Below are 9,426 nucleotides of genomic sequence, written 5' to 3' on the forward strand. Positions count from 1 at the left end.
AGCTTTTTGGCTTTTTATAGTCAGATATCCTGAAAAATCTAACACCTACAAGGCAGGCAGTCGACCACGTGCCTCTGGGGGAAACCACTATGACCTGTTCTCAAGAGAAGAAAATTTGAAGAAAGCTTCACCATCTCGATGGTGAAGACCATGAGATGAATTAGAGAAGCTGTGGAAAAAGAATGGAGAGTTTGGTGACTAGTTAGAAGTGGGGGGTAGGGACTGGGGGGAGGGGTGTTATTGAGGGTGGGAGGGAAGGAAAAGATAACAAAGAATCCAGAATGACTCCCAGGTATTTAGCTTGGGCAGACTGGGTAGAAAGTGATGGTATCACCCCAACATCAGAAATCAAAGAGGAGCAGAAACAGTATAAAGGTGGAAAGGTTCAGCTTAGGCTGCCAGAAGTCATGTGTGCAACCTAGAATATACTGTGGAGAGAAGACCAGGTTAGACCAAGAGATGTGGAAGTCATCAGTATGCACGACAGACAGAGTTCTTAATTACTGTGTACTTTCTCTGTGCACATACTGTGTTAAGCACTTAATTCATTTATTCATCAAAACCCAATGAACAGAAAACTATCCTCATGTTACAGATAAGTTGCTACTCAAGTAACCAAACTAAACTGAATTTGCCCTAGATTAAAAAGCTAGTAAGTGGCAAAGTCAAGCTCAAAGACGGGTCTGACACACAAGTCTCAAGTACTCTCAAACAGTGGTAGTTTCCTTGTACCTAAACTAAACATGATGAAAAGATGGCCAGTACAGGGACACCTGGGTGGCTCAGTTGGTTAAGCAGCTGCGTTCAGCTCAGGTCATGAACCCAGCATCCTGGGATCGAGTCCCACATCGGGCTCCTTGCTCGGCAGGGAGCCTGCTTCTCCCTCTGCCTCTGCCTGCCATTCTGTCCACCTGTGCTCACTCTCTCTCCCTCTCTCTCTGACAAATAAATAAATAAAATCTTAAAAAAAAAAAGATGGCCAGTACAAATCCTGGGGCAACTTCCAACAAGTCTGCGTAGTTAAATCTTAGAATAACTTCTATGTACAACTCCAAAAAGACCACACACCGTAAGATGACTACGGATGAAAACTGCTCTTTCCTCCCTTTCAGAGAAAGACCTCATTTTTCCTACCTTTGATGGCGACACCCTGTCTCAACTCAATCCTGGAAGTGCCACTAAAAAGTCATCAGGTTAGGATATATGACTGTGGTTAAACAGACGATGACTGGATAGTTATTATTTTACTATGAATAATCTCTCATCCAGGATAAACAGCTCTTTTTAGCTAAAAAGCCTACTTTCTTAACCTAATAGTTAACCTAATAAAGATTTGACTTCAACTAAAGTTTCTCCAAACATACACACAAATACCAAAGACTATTTGGTAATGGTATGGCAGGTACTCACCCACATGCTGTAGAGCTAGGCCTTGGTGTAGAGACTTCAAATACAAACTGTGCTTTTTTTTCTTGGGTACTGATTTTTTTCCTAGGCCCCACTGTCCCTAAAGGATAGATATGAATTATGGATATGAATTTTGGATATGAATGTGGAAAGATGGAAAGGGAACAGACTTGAAGAGAAGTGATACCATGGGTATGATGGGGCAGAGGCAACCCCATTATGTAGCAGGAGTCAGAGGACATGGGTCTAGCTGCTCCTTCACCACCGCTCACTGAATGACTGGGATAATGTTCTAATCATTTATAAAAATGGGGCCCATAAAAGAAATTACAGGATAGGTTTGGTGTGATGATTAAGTGAGATATTAAAGCAGTTAGTACACTCTCTGGTATAAAGTTCTCAATAAGTGACAGTTACTGGAAGAAAATTAAAGAGAATGTTCTGTCTGCCCAGACTGTCATTTATTCTCACAGATTAAGAGTTGTGCTAAAAACTTATAAAGAATAACATAAGTAGTTGCTAAAGCCAATCTGAATTTACCAAGAGAGGCTCAATGGATTAGCTACCTGAGACCACCATTTCTTTTTCCATCCTAATCATCTATAACTTAGTGCTTTCAGGAAGAAGATTTCTCTGTGGATGCAGTATACGTGGTTACTCCTATTTAGCAAAACCAAAAAGATAAAAAGGTTAGTGTTGACTTAGCCCATCATCTATGGGACACCAGAATCTAAGAAAACAAACCCGATTAGTTGTCAAAACCTAACGGTGGCAAACATGTTCCTTTAGAAAAGGAACATGCAATATTTGCAGAGTGTGGATAGAGAAGCCATTTCAGACAACATGGATGGGGCATAAATTGATAAAATTTTCTGGAACAATCTAGCAGTGCACATCAAAGGTCTTTAAAAATATGGTTGTTTTGGACACCTGGCGGGCTCAGTTGGTAGAGCATGTGACTCGATCTTAGAGTTTCAAGTTCAAGCCCCACACCAGGGGTACAGTTTACTTTAAAAAAAAAAAAATGCTTACACTTTGACCCAGCAATTTGTCCTAGAGAAAGAACAAAAGTCCCAAACTTAAACCGTACATTCCCTGATAAATTACTAATACATAAACCTGAAAATCAGAACTTCATGGAATAACAGTAAGAACTAAAAACAATTAGCAAAATGGCAATAAGTATATAAATATCAGTAATTACTTTGAATGTAAATGGACTGAACTCTTTAATCAAAAGATTTAAGAGTGGCTGAATGTTGGAATAAAAAAACAAAACCCAATTTTATGCTGTCTACAAGAGATTCACTTCAGATGTAAGGACACACACAGACTGAAAGTGAAGGTATAAAAATATCTCCCATGTAAAAATAACCAAAAGAAAACTGGCGTAATAATACATGAGACAGGATAGACTTTAAAATAAAGACACTAAATAAAGACAAAGGAGGGCATTACATAATGATAAATGGGTCAATCCAACAAGAGGATATAATATTTACAAATGTCTATGCACTCAACACACAAGCATCTAAATATATAAAGCAAATTACTAACAGATCTAAAGGAAAAGAGACAAAACAACACATGTAATATAATAATAGCAGGACATTCAATGAATAGATCATCCATCCAGAAAATCATTAAACACTGGCCTTGAATGATACATTAGACCAGATGGACTTACTATACAGATATATACAGAGCATTCCATCCAAAAGCAGCAGAAAACACATTCTTCTCAAGTACACATGAAACATTCTCCAGGACAGATCATATGTAAGGTTACAAAAAACAATTCTTAATAAATTTAAGAGAACAATTCATATCAAGCATCTTTTCCAACCACTATGATATGAAACTAGAGACCAATTACAAGAATAAAACTGAAAATTCACAAAAGTGTGGAGATTAAACATACAACTGTGAACAGCCAATGGGTTAATAAAAAATCAAAAGAGAAATAAAAAATATACTGAGATAAACAAAAATGCAAACACAATACACCAGAATGTATGTGATGCAGCAAAAAAAGTTCTGAGAGAGGTTCATAGTAATATGGGCCTACCTTAAGTAACAAAAAAATCTCCAACTATCTGATTTTATACCTCAAGGAACTAGAAAAAGAAGAATAAAACAAAGCCCAAAGGTAGAAGGAGGAAAAAATAATAAGAGAAGATATAAATGAAACAGACTAAAAAGAGAAAAGATCAGAGGAACTAAGAACTGGTTCTTTCAAAATACAAACATAAATTGACAAACCTTTAGCTAGACTTATCAAGAAAAAAAGAGGGCTCAAATACATAAAATCGGAAGACTTTACAAAGATAACCTCAGAAATACAAAGATGTTAAGAGACTATTATAAATAATTATATGCAGATAAAATGGATAACCTAGAAGAAATGGATAAATTCCTAGTGACATACAACCTTCAAAGACTGAATCATGAAAAAAACAGAGAATCTGAATAGACTAATTACTAGTAAGGAAAGTGCATCCGTGATCAAAACCACCAACAAATCAAAGCTTAGTACAAGATGGCTTTATGGGTGAATTCTACCTAACATTCAAAGAATTAATACTGATCATTCTCAAACTCTTCAGAAAAAAAAAAAAAGAAAGAAAGAAAGAAAGAAAAGAAAAAGAAAACAAAAACTGAAAAGGAGAGAATGATTCCAAATTCATTTTATGAGGCCAGCAATACCCTAATGACTCTTAGATAAGGACACCACAAGAAAAGAAAATCACAGGACAATATCCCTGATAAACAGAAATGCAAAAGTCATCAAAAAATACTAGGAAACCAAATTTAACAATACATTAAAAGAATCATACACCATGATGAAGTAAGATTTATTCCAGGGATGCAAAGATGGTTCAACCACCACAAATCAATCTCATATACCACATTAACAAAATGAATGATAAAAATCATATGATCATCTCAATAGATGCAGAAAAACATTTCACAAAATTCGATATTCATTTATGAGAAAAACTCTCAACAAAGTAAGTATAGAGGGAACATACCCTCTATAATAAAGGTAATAAGATGACAAGGTGATACATGACAAGCCCACAGCTAACACCATACTCAGTAGTGAAAAGCTGAAAGCTTTCCCTCTAAGTTCAAGAACAAGATAAGGATGCCACTCTCACCATTCTTATCTGAAACACTACTTGAAATCTTATCCAAACCAAGAGGACAAGAAAAAGAAATAAAGATACCCAAACTGGAAAGGAAGAAATAAAACTCACTATCGGTGGATGACATGATTTTGTATACAGAAAACCCTTAAGACTTCACATTATTAACTTCACTTAATTAACATTAAGAAAAATGTTAGAATAAATGAATTCAGTAAAATCGCAGGATACAAAGTCAATATACAAAGATCCATTGTGTTTCTATATACTAACAACAATCTATCACAAAAAGAAATCAAGGAAACAATCCCACTTACAATTACATAAAAAAAGATAGAATAAGATATTGATGAAAGAAATCAGAGATGACACAATTAGGTAGGAAGATAGTCTCTGCTCGTGGATTAGAAAAATTAATAATGCTTAAATGTCCACACGAGGGGTACCTGGTTGGCTCAGTTGGTTAAGAGTCTGCCTTTGGCTTAAGTCATTATCCCAGGATCCTGGGATTGAGCTCCACATTGGGCTCCGCTCAGTGGGGCATCTGTTTCTCCCCCTCCCACAAGCCCTTCCCCTGCTCATGCGCACTCAAATAAAATAAAAATTAAAAAAAAAAAAGTCCATACTACTCAAAGCCATCTACAGATTCAATGCAATCCCTATCAAAATTCGAATGGCATTTTTCAAAGAAATGAACAATAGGAAAGTCTGTATGGAACCACAAAAGACTCTGAATAACCAAAGAAAACTCAAGAACAAAACTGGAAGCATCACACTCCCTGATTTCAAACTCTATTATAGAGCTACAGCAATCAAAACAGTATGATAATAGCATAAAAGCAGGCAGATCAACAGAACACAACGGAGAGAGCCCAGAAATAAACTCACACATATATGGCCAATTAATCTATGACAAAGGAGGCAAAGACATTAATGGGTAAAGAACAGTTTCTTCAATAAATGGTGTGGGGAAAACTGAACAGCCACATGCAAAAGAATGAAACGGGACCACTATTTTACACCATACACAAAAATTAATGGACTAGAGAACTGAATGTGAGACCTGGAACCATAAAACTCCTAGAAGAAAATATTGGTAGTAAGCTCCTTCACACTGACTTTGACAATGTTTTGAATCTGACTCCAAAAGCAAAGGCAATAAAGCAAAAAAGAGCAAATGGGTCTACACAAACTAAAAAGCCTGTGCACAGCAAAGGAAATCATCAACAAAGTGAAAACGCAGCCTACTGAATGGGAGAAAATACCTGCAATATGTGCATTTGGAATACTGAAATATTACTCAGCCCCCCCCCCAAGTGGAATCTTCCCATTGCAGTATAATTCATGGACCTAGAACACGTTATGTTAAGTGAAATAAATCAGAGAAAGGCAAATACTGTATGGCCTCACTTATATGCAGAATCTAAAAAAATGTTTTTTTCAAAACAAAATAAACAATAAAACCCAAGCTCATAGATACAGAGATAGAGAACCAACTGGTAGTTGCCAGAGGAGAAGAGTATAGAGGGTAAGTGAAATGGGTGAAGGGAGTCAAAGGTACAAACTTCCAGTATTAAAATAAGTCAGTCACAGGGATGTAATGTACAGTACGGTGACTACAGTTAGTAATACTGTACTGAATATTTGAAAGTTGCTAAGAGAATAAATCTTAAATATCCTCTTTTTTCACAAGAAAAAAAAGTCTATGTATGGTGATGGTAAGTAGACTTAGTGTGGTGATCATTTCACAGTGTACACAAATACTGAATCATTATGTTGTATACCTGAAACTATTTTAATTATGCCTCAATAAAATTTTGATTTAATTAAAATTTTGTATAATTTTATATAAATTAAAATTTAATAACATGATATATGCATATAAGGGTAGATATACAAGTATTAAATGTTATAGAAATATATTGAGACTATGAAAAAAAGTTCATCATAGTTGAAAAAAGATTACAAGCCATTAAATTCTCCTTTTAAAAGTAATAGGAGACCAACTCAAGACAGCTCAGAGAAAAAATAAAATAAGAATATTACTGGGATAATGGGACAAAATATGGGTAAGCTGCTGGACCTCATACAGGAAATGGAAAGCCACTAGGATATTTTTTATATGCTTCATTCTACTTGGGCATTTTAATCATTTAATGAGCCAAGTATACATCGGCTATGACTAGATGACATCTTATACCAGTGTGGTCTAAGGGGCCCAAAGAGATGAGGTATATGAGAGCTAGATAAACATCCCCACAGCACCTAATACAAGAATGTGGAAGGGAAACTTACTTTTTAATTTTTGGATAAAAGTTGTCTTCCTAGAAAATTAATAGAAACATATAAGCCAAATTTTAATAACAGTTATTTATTGGTATAAAATTATGAGGAACTTTATCTTCTTTTGTTTATAAATATTTTCTAAAATTTATCAAGTGTGTATTAATTTTATAAATTAAAAAATTATAGAAGCTAAAACTATTAGGCCATTATGACATAATGCTACATAAGGGAAAACTGGATTAAAAATCCACAGTATTATATCCCATGGTTCTATAAAAAATGTATGTATAGAAAAAAGGATGGAAAAATACAACATTGGCATTGATATCCCTAGATGATAGAATTACGTATTTTTTTCTCATTCATTATTTTCTAATTGTTTTCTAACAGGTATATATGACTTTCAAACTAGAAAAGAATTAGTCTGAGGAATGTATATGACCAGTGGACTGACTTTTTGTGTAGACTATAATATCGTAAGAACTAGTATGACCAGCTAAAGGACAGTGATTTTTGGTGAAGAATAAATCCAAAGAATAATAAAGCTGAAGAATACTATAAACTGCCGCCAGTAACAACTACTCACAACTATGATTTATCTTGAGAATCACTGGCCTCCAAAATATTAAATGAGTTCTAGAGGAATTCTAGGATTCCATGTAAGGGCTATAAATAACTAAGAATTAAAAAAAAAAAAATTTTTGCATGCTATGAGTCTACAAATTGTCCGTATAAATGTAGAGGAAATAATATTCAGAGTACTTTATACAGTAAATGAAACATTACTAGGTTGAAGAGGATGAACTTTTTTTTTGTCCCATTAGAGAAAAGATAAAATGGGTTTTAGCAGCAGGAAGGTTTTAACTACACAATTGGGCATACAAACCCAGAAAGATCTAAGCTGATAGGTCACCTGGCTGGCTCAGGCTACAGAGCATGTTACTCTTGATCTCCGGCTCCTAAGTGCAAGCCCTACACGGGGTGTAACCATCACTTAAGTGTAAAAAAAAAAAAAAAATTATAAATAAGCTGAAAAATAAATCAAAATTTAGATAAACATAAAATTTAACACTCATTACACTGATACATGGTGGCTCCCATCTCTCTTGCCATTTGAAAATATAAATAGTGCTAAAGAAAATTCTATAGGTTTAAGGCTTTGTATTACCAAAACCACAAACTTAAACTGTACATAACTGTAAATATGAAGCCAAAAGGAAGGGTAAGAACACTAGAGATCCGTCTTTCCCTATTTTCCCAGAAGCTTTAAAGATATTTATCTAGTACAGATTAGTGGCAATGTCTGGCTTAGGAAATTTCTATAGATTTCTTTCTAGCTCTCTATGTACTGTGACAAAGCCCTAACGTAAGGTTTTTAAAACATCCATCAATACAAAAAGCTTGCTGTTTTATAAATTGTACCCTAAAATTCTAGTGGAAATACTTCACTTTCCATAATATTTGACTACTGAGATATAACTTTTTAGTTTAATAAACAAGTATTTAAAACAACTCTAATGTGTTATATTATTCTACTCTAAATAATTTATACTATGGTACTTAAAAATCTATCAAAGTAAGGCATTTTTAAATTTTTAACCATTATTTTTACATTAACCACTTTTATTTCACTTCTAAAGGTCTTAATCACATGGAATTTAAAAATCCCTCTAAACATTTTCTTTAAAAGAAAAATGGAAGAAAATACAGTGAAATGGTATTTGATGGCCACAGTAATTCCAAAGGGGGGAAATGTGCAAAACTGTTACAAACTTGGCAGTTTGAACATAGATACATAGATTTTTACCAGTAAAGATATAAAATTAAATGTTAATGTGTCAGCATTTTCAGAAAAAGATACAGCAATAACTATGAGAGCATTATACTAGCACAAATAAATTATAGAAATAAACTCAATTTAACATAAATTCCCCATAAAATGTCAACTATACATTAGCTCAACACGATTTATAGAAGATATATCCAATGAAAATCCAAACTCATTTAGATAACACCCAGAAAATTAAAAATGCTGTTCCTATTTTAATTTAACACATATTGCTCAAAATAAGATTCACCAAGAACATTTTAGATTTTTACATCCTCTTTAGATAACCCAAGTGAAAAATCCAATAATACACAAATAGGTACCTTCATCAGTACATAAAATAGCAACAGGTAGCTAGGTTAGGAAACAGAACACAAGTTTAAGCTAATCAATACAATACTAGTACAGAGGCATCCATTTTTAACACACAGGAAAAACCTGAACCACCAAACAGGTTTTCCATTTTGAATCTCACTAACTTCTAGATGGTATGTGTATTTTGACCTTAAAGTGGTCAAAATATGAGTGAAGCTCATGTTCTATCACCTAAAAAGTCTAATCCAACAGAAAAATTGTCATTTCATGTTGCTCTGTTTTTAATGAAGCCTTTTATATTATTTATTTTGTTCAGCACATGATAGAATTATACAAAGATTCTTTAAAAATTAAATGTGACATTTCTATATACATTAAGCCCACAGCATAATCTCTACCTCTGAAATGCTAATATCATATTTAAAATTAGACAAACTAACA

This window comes from Mustela putorius, unplaced genomic scaffold (genome assembly GCF_011764305.1).
Source record: "Mustela putorius furo isolate JIRA1106 unplaced genomic scaffold, ASM1176430v1.1 tig00537350_pilon_pilon_pilon, whole genome shotgun sequence".
NCBI lineage: Eukaryota > Metazoa > Chordata > Mammalia > Carnivora > Mustelidae > Mustela > Mustela putorius.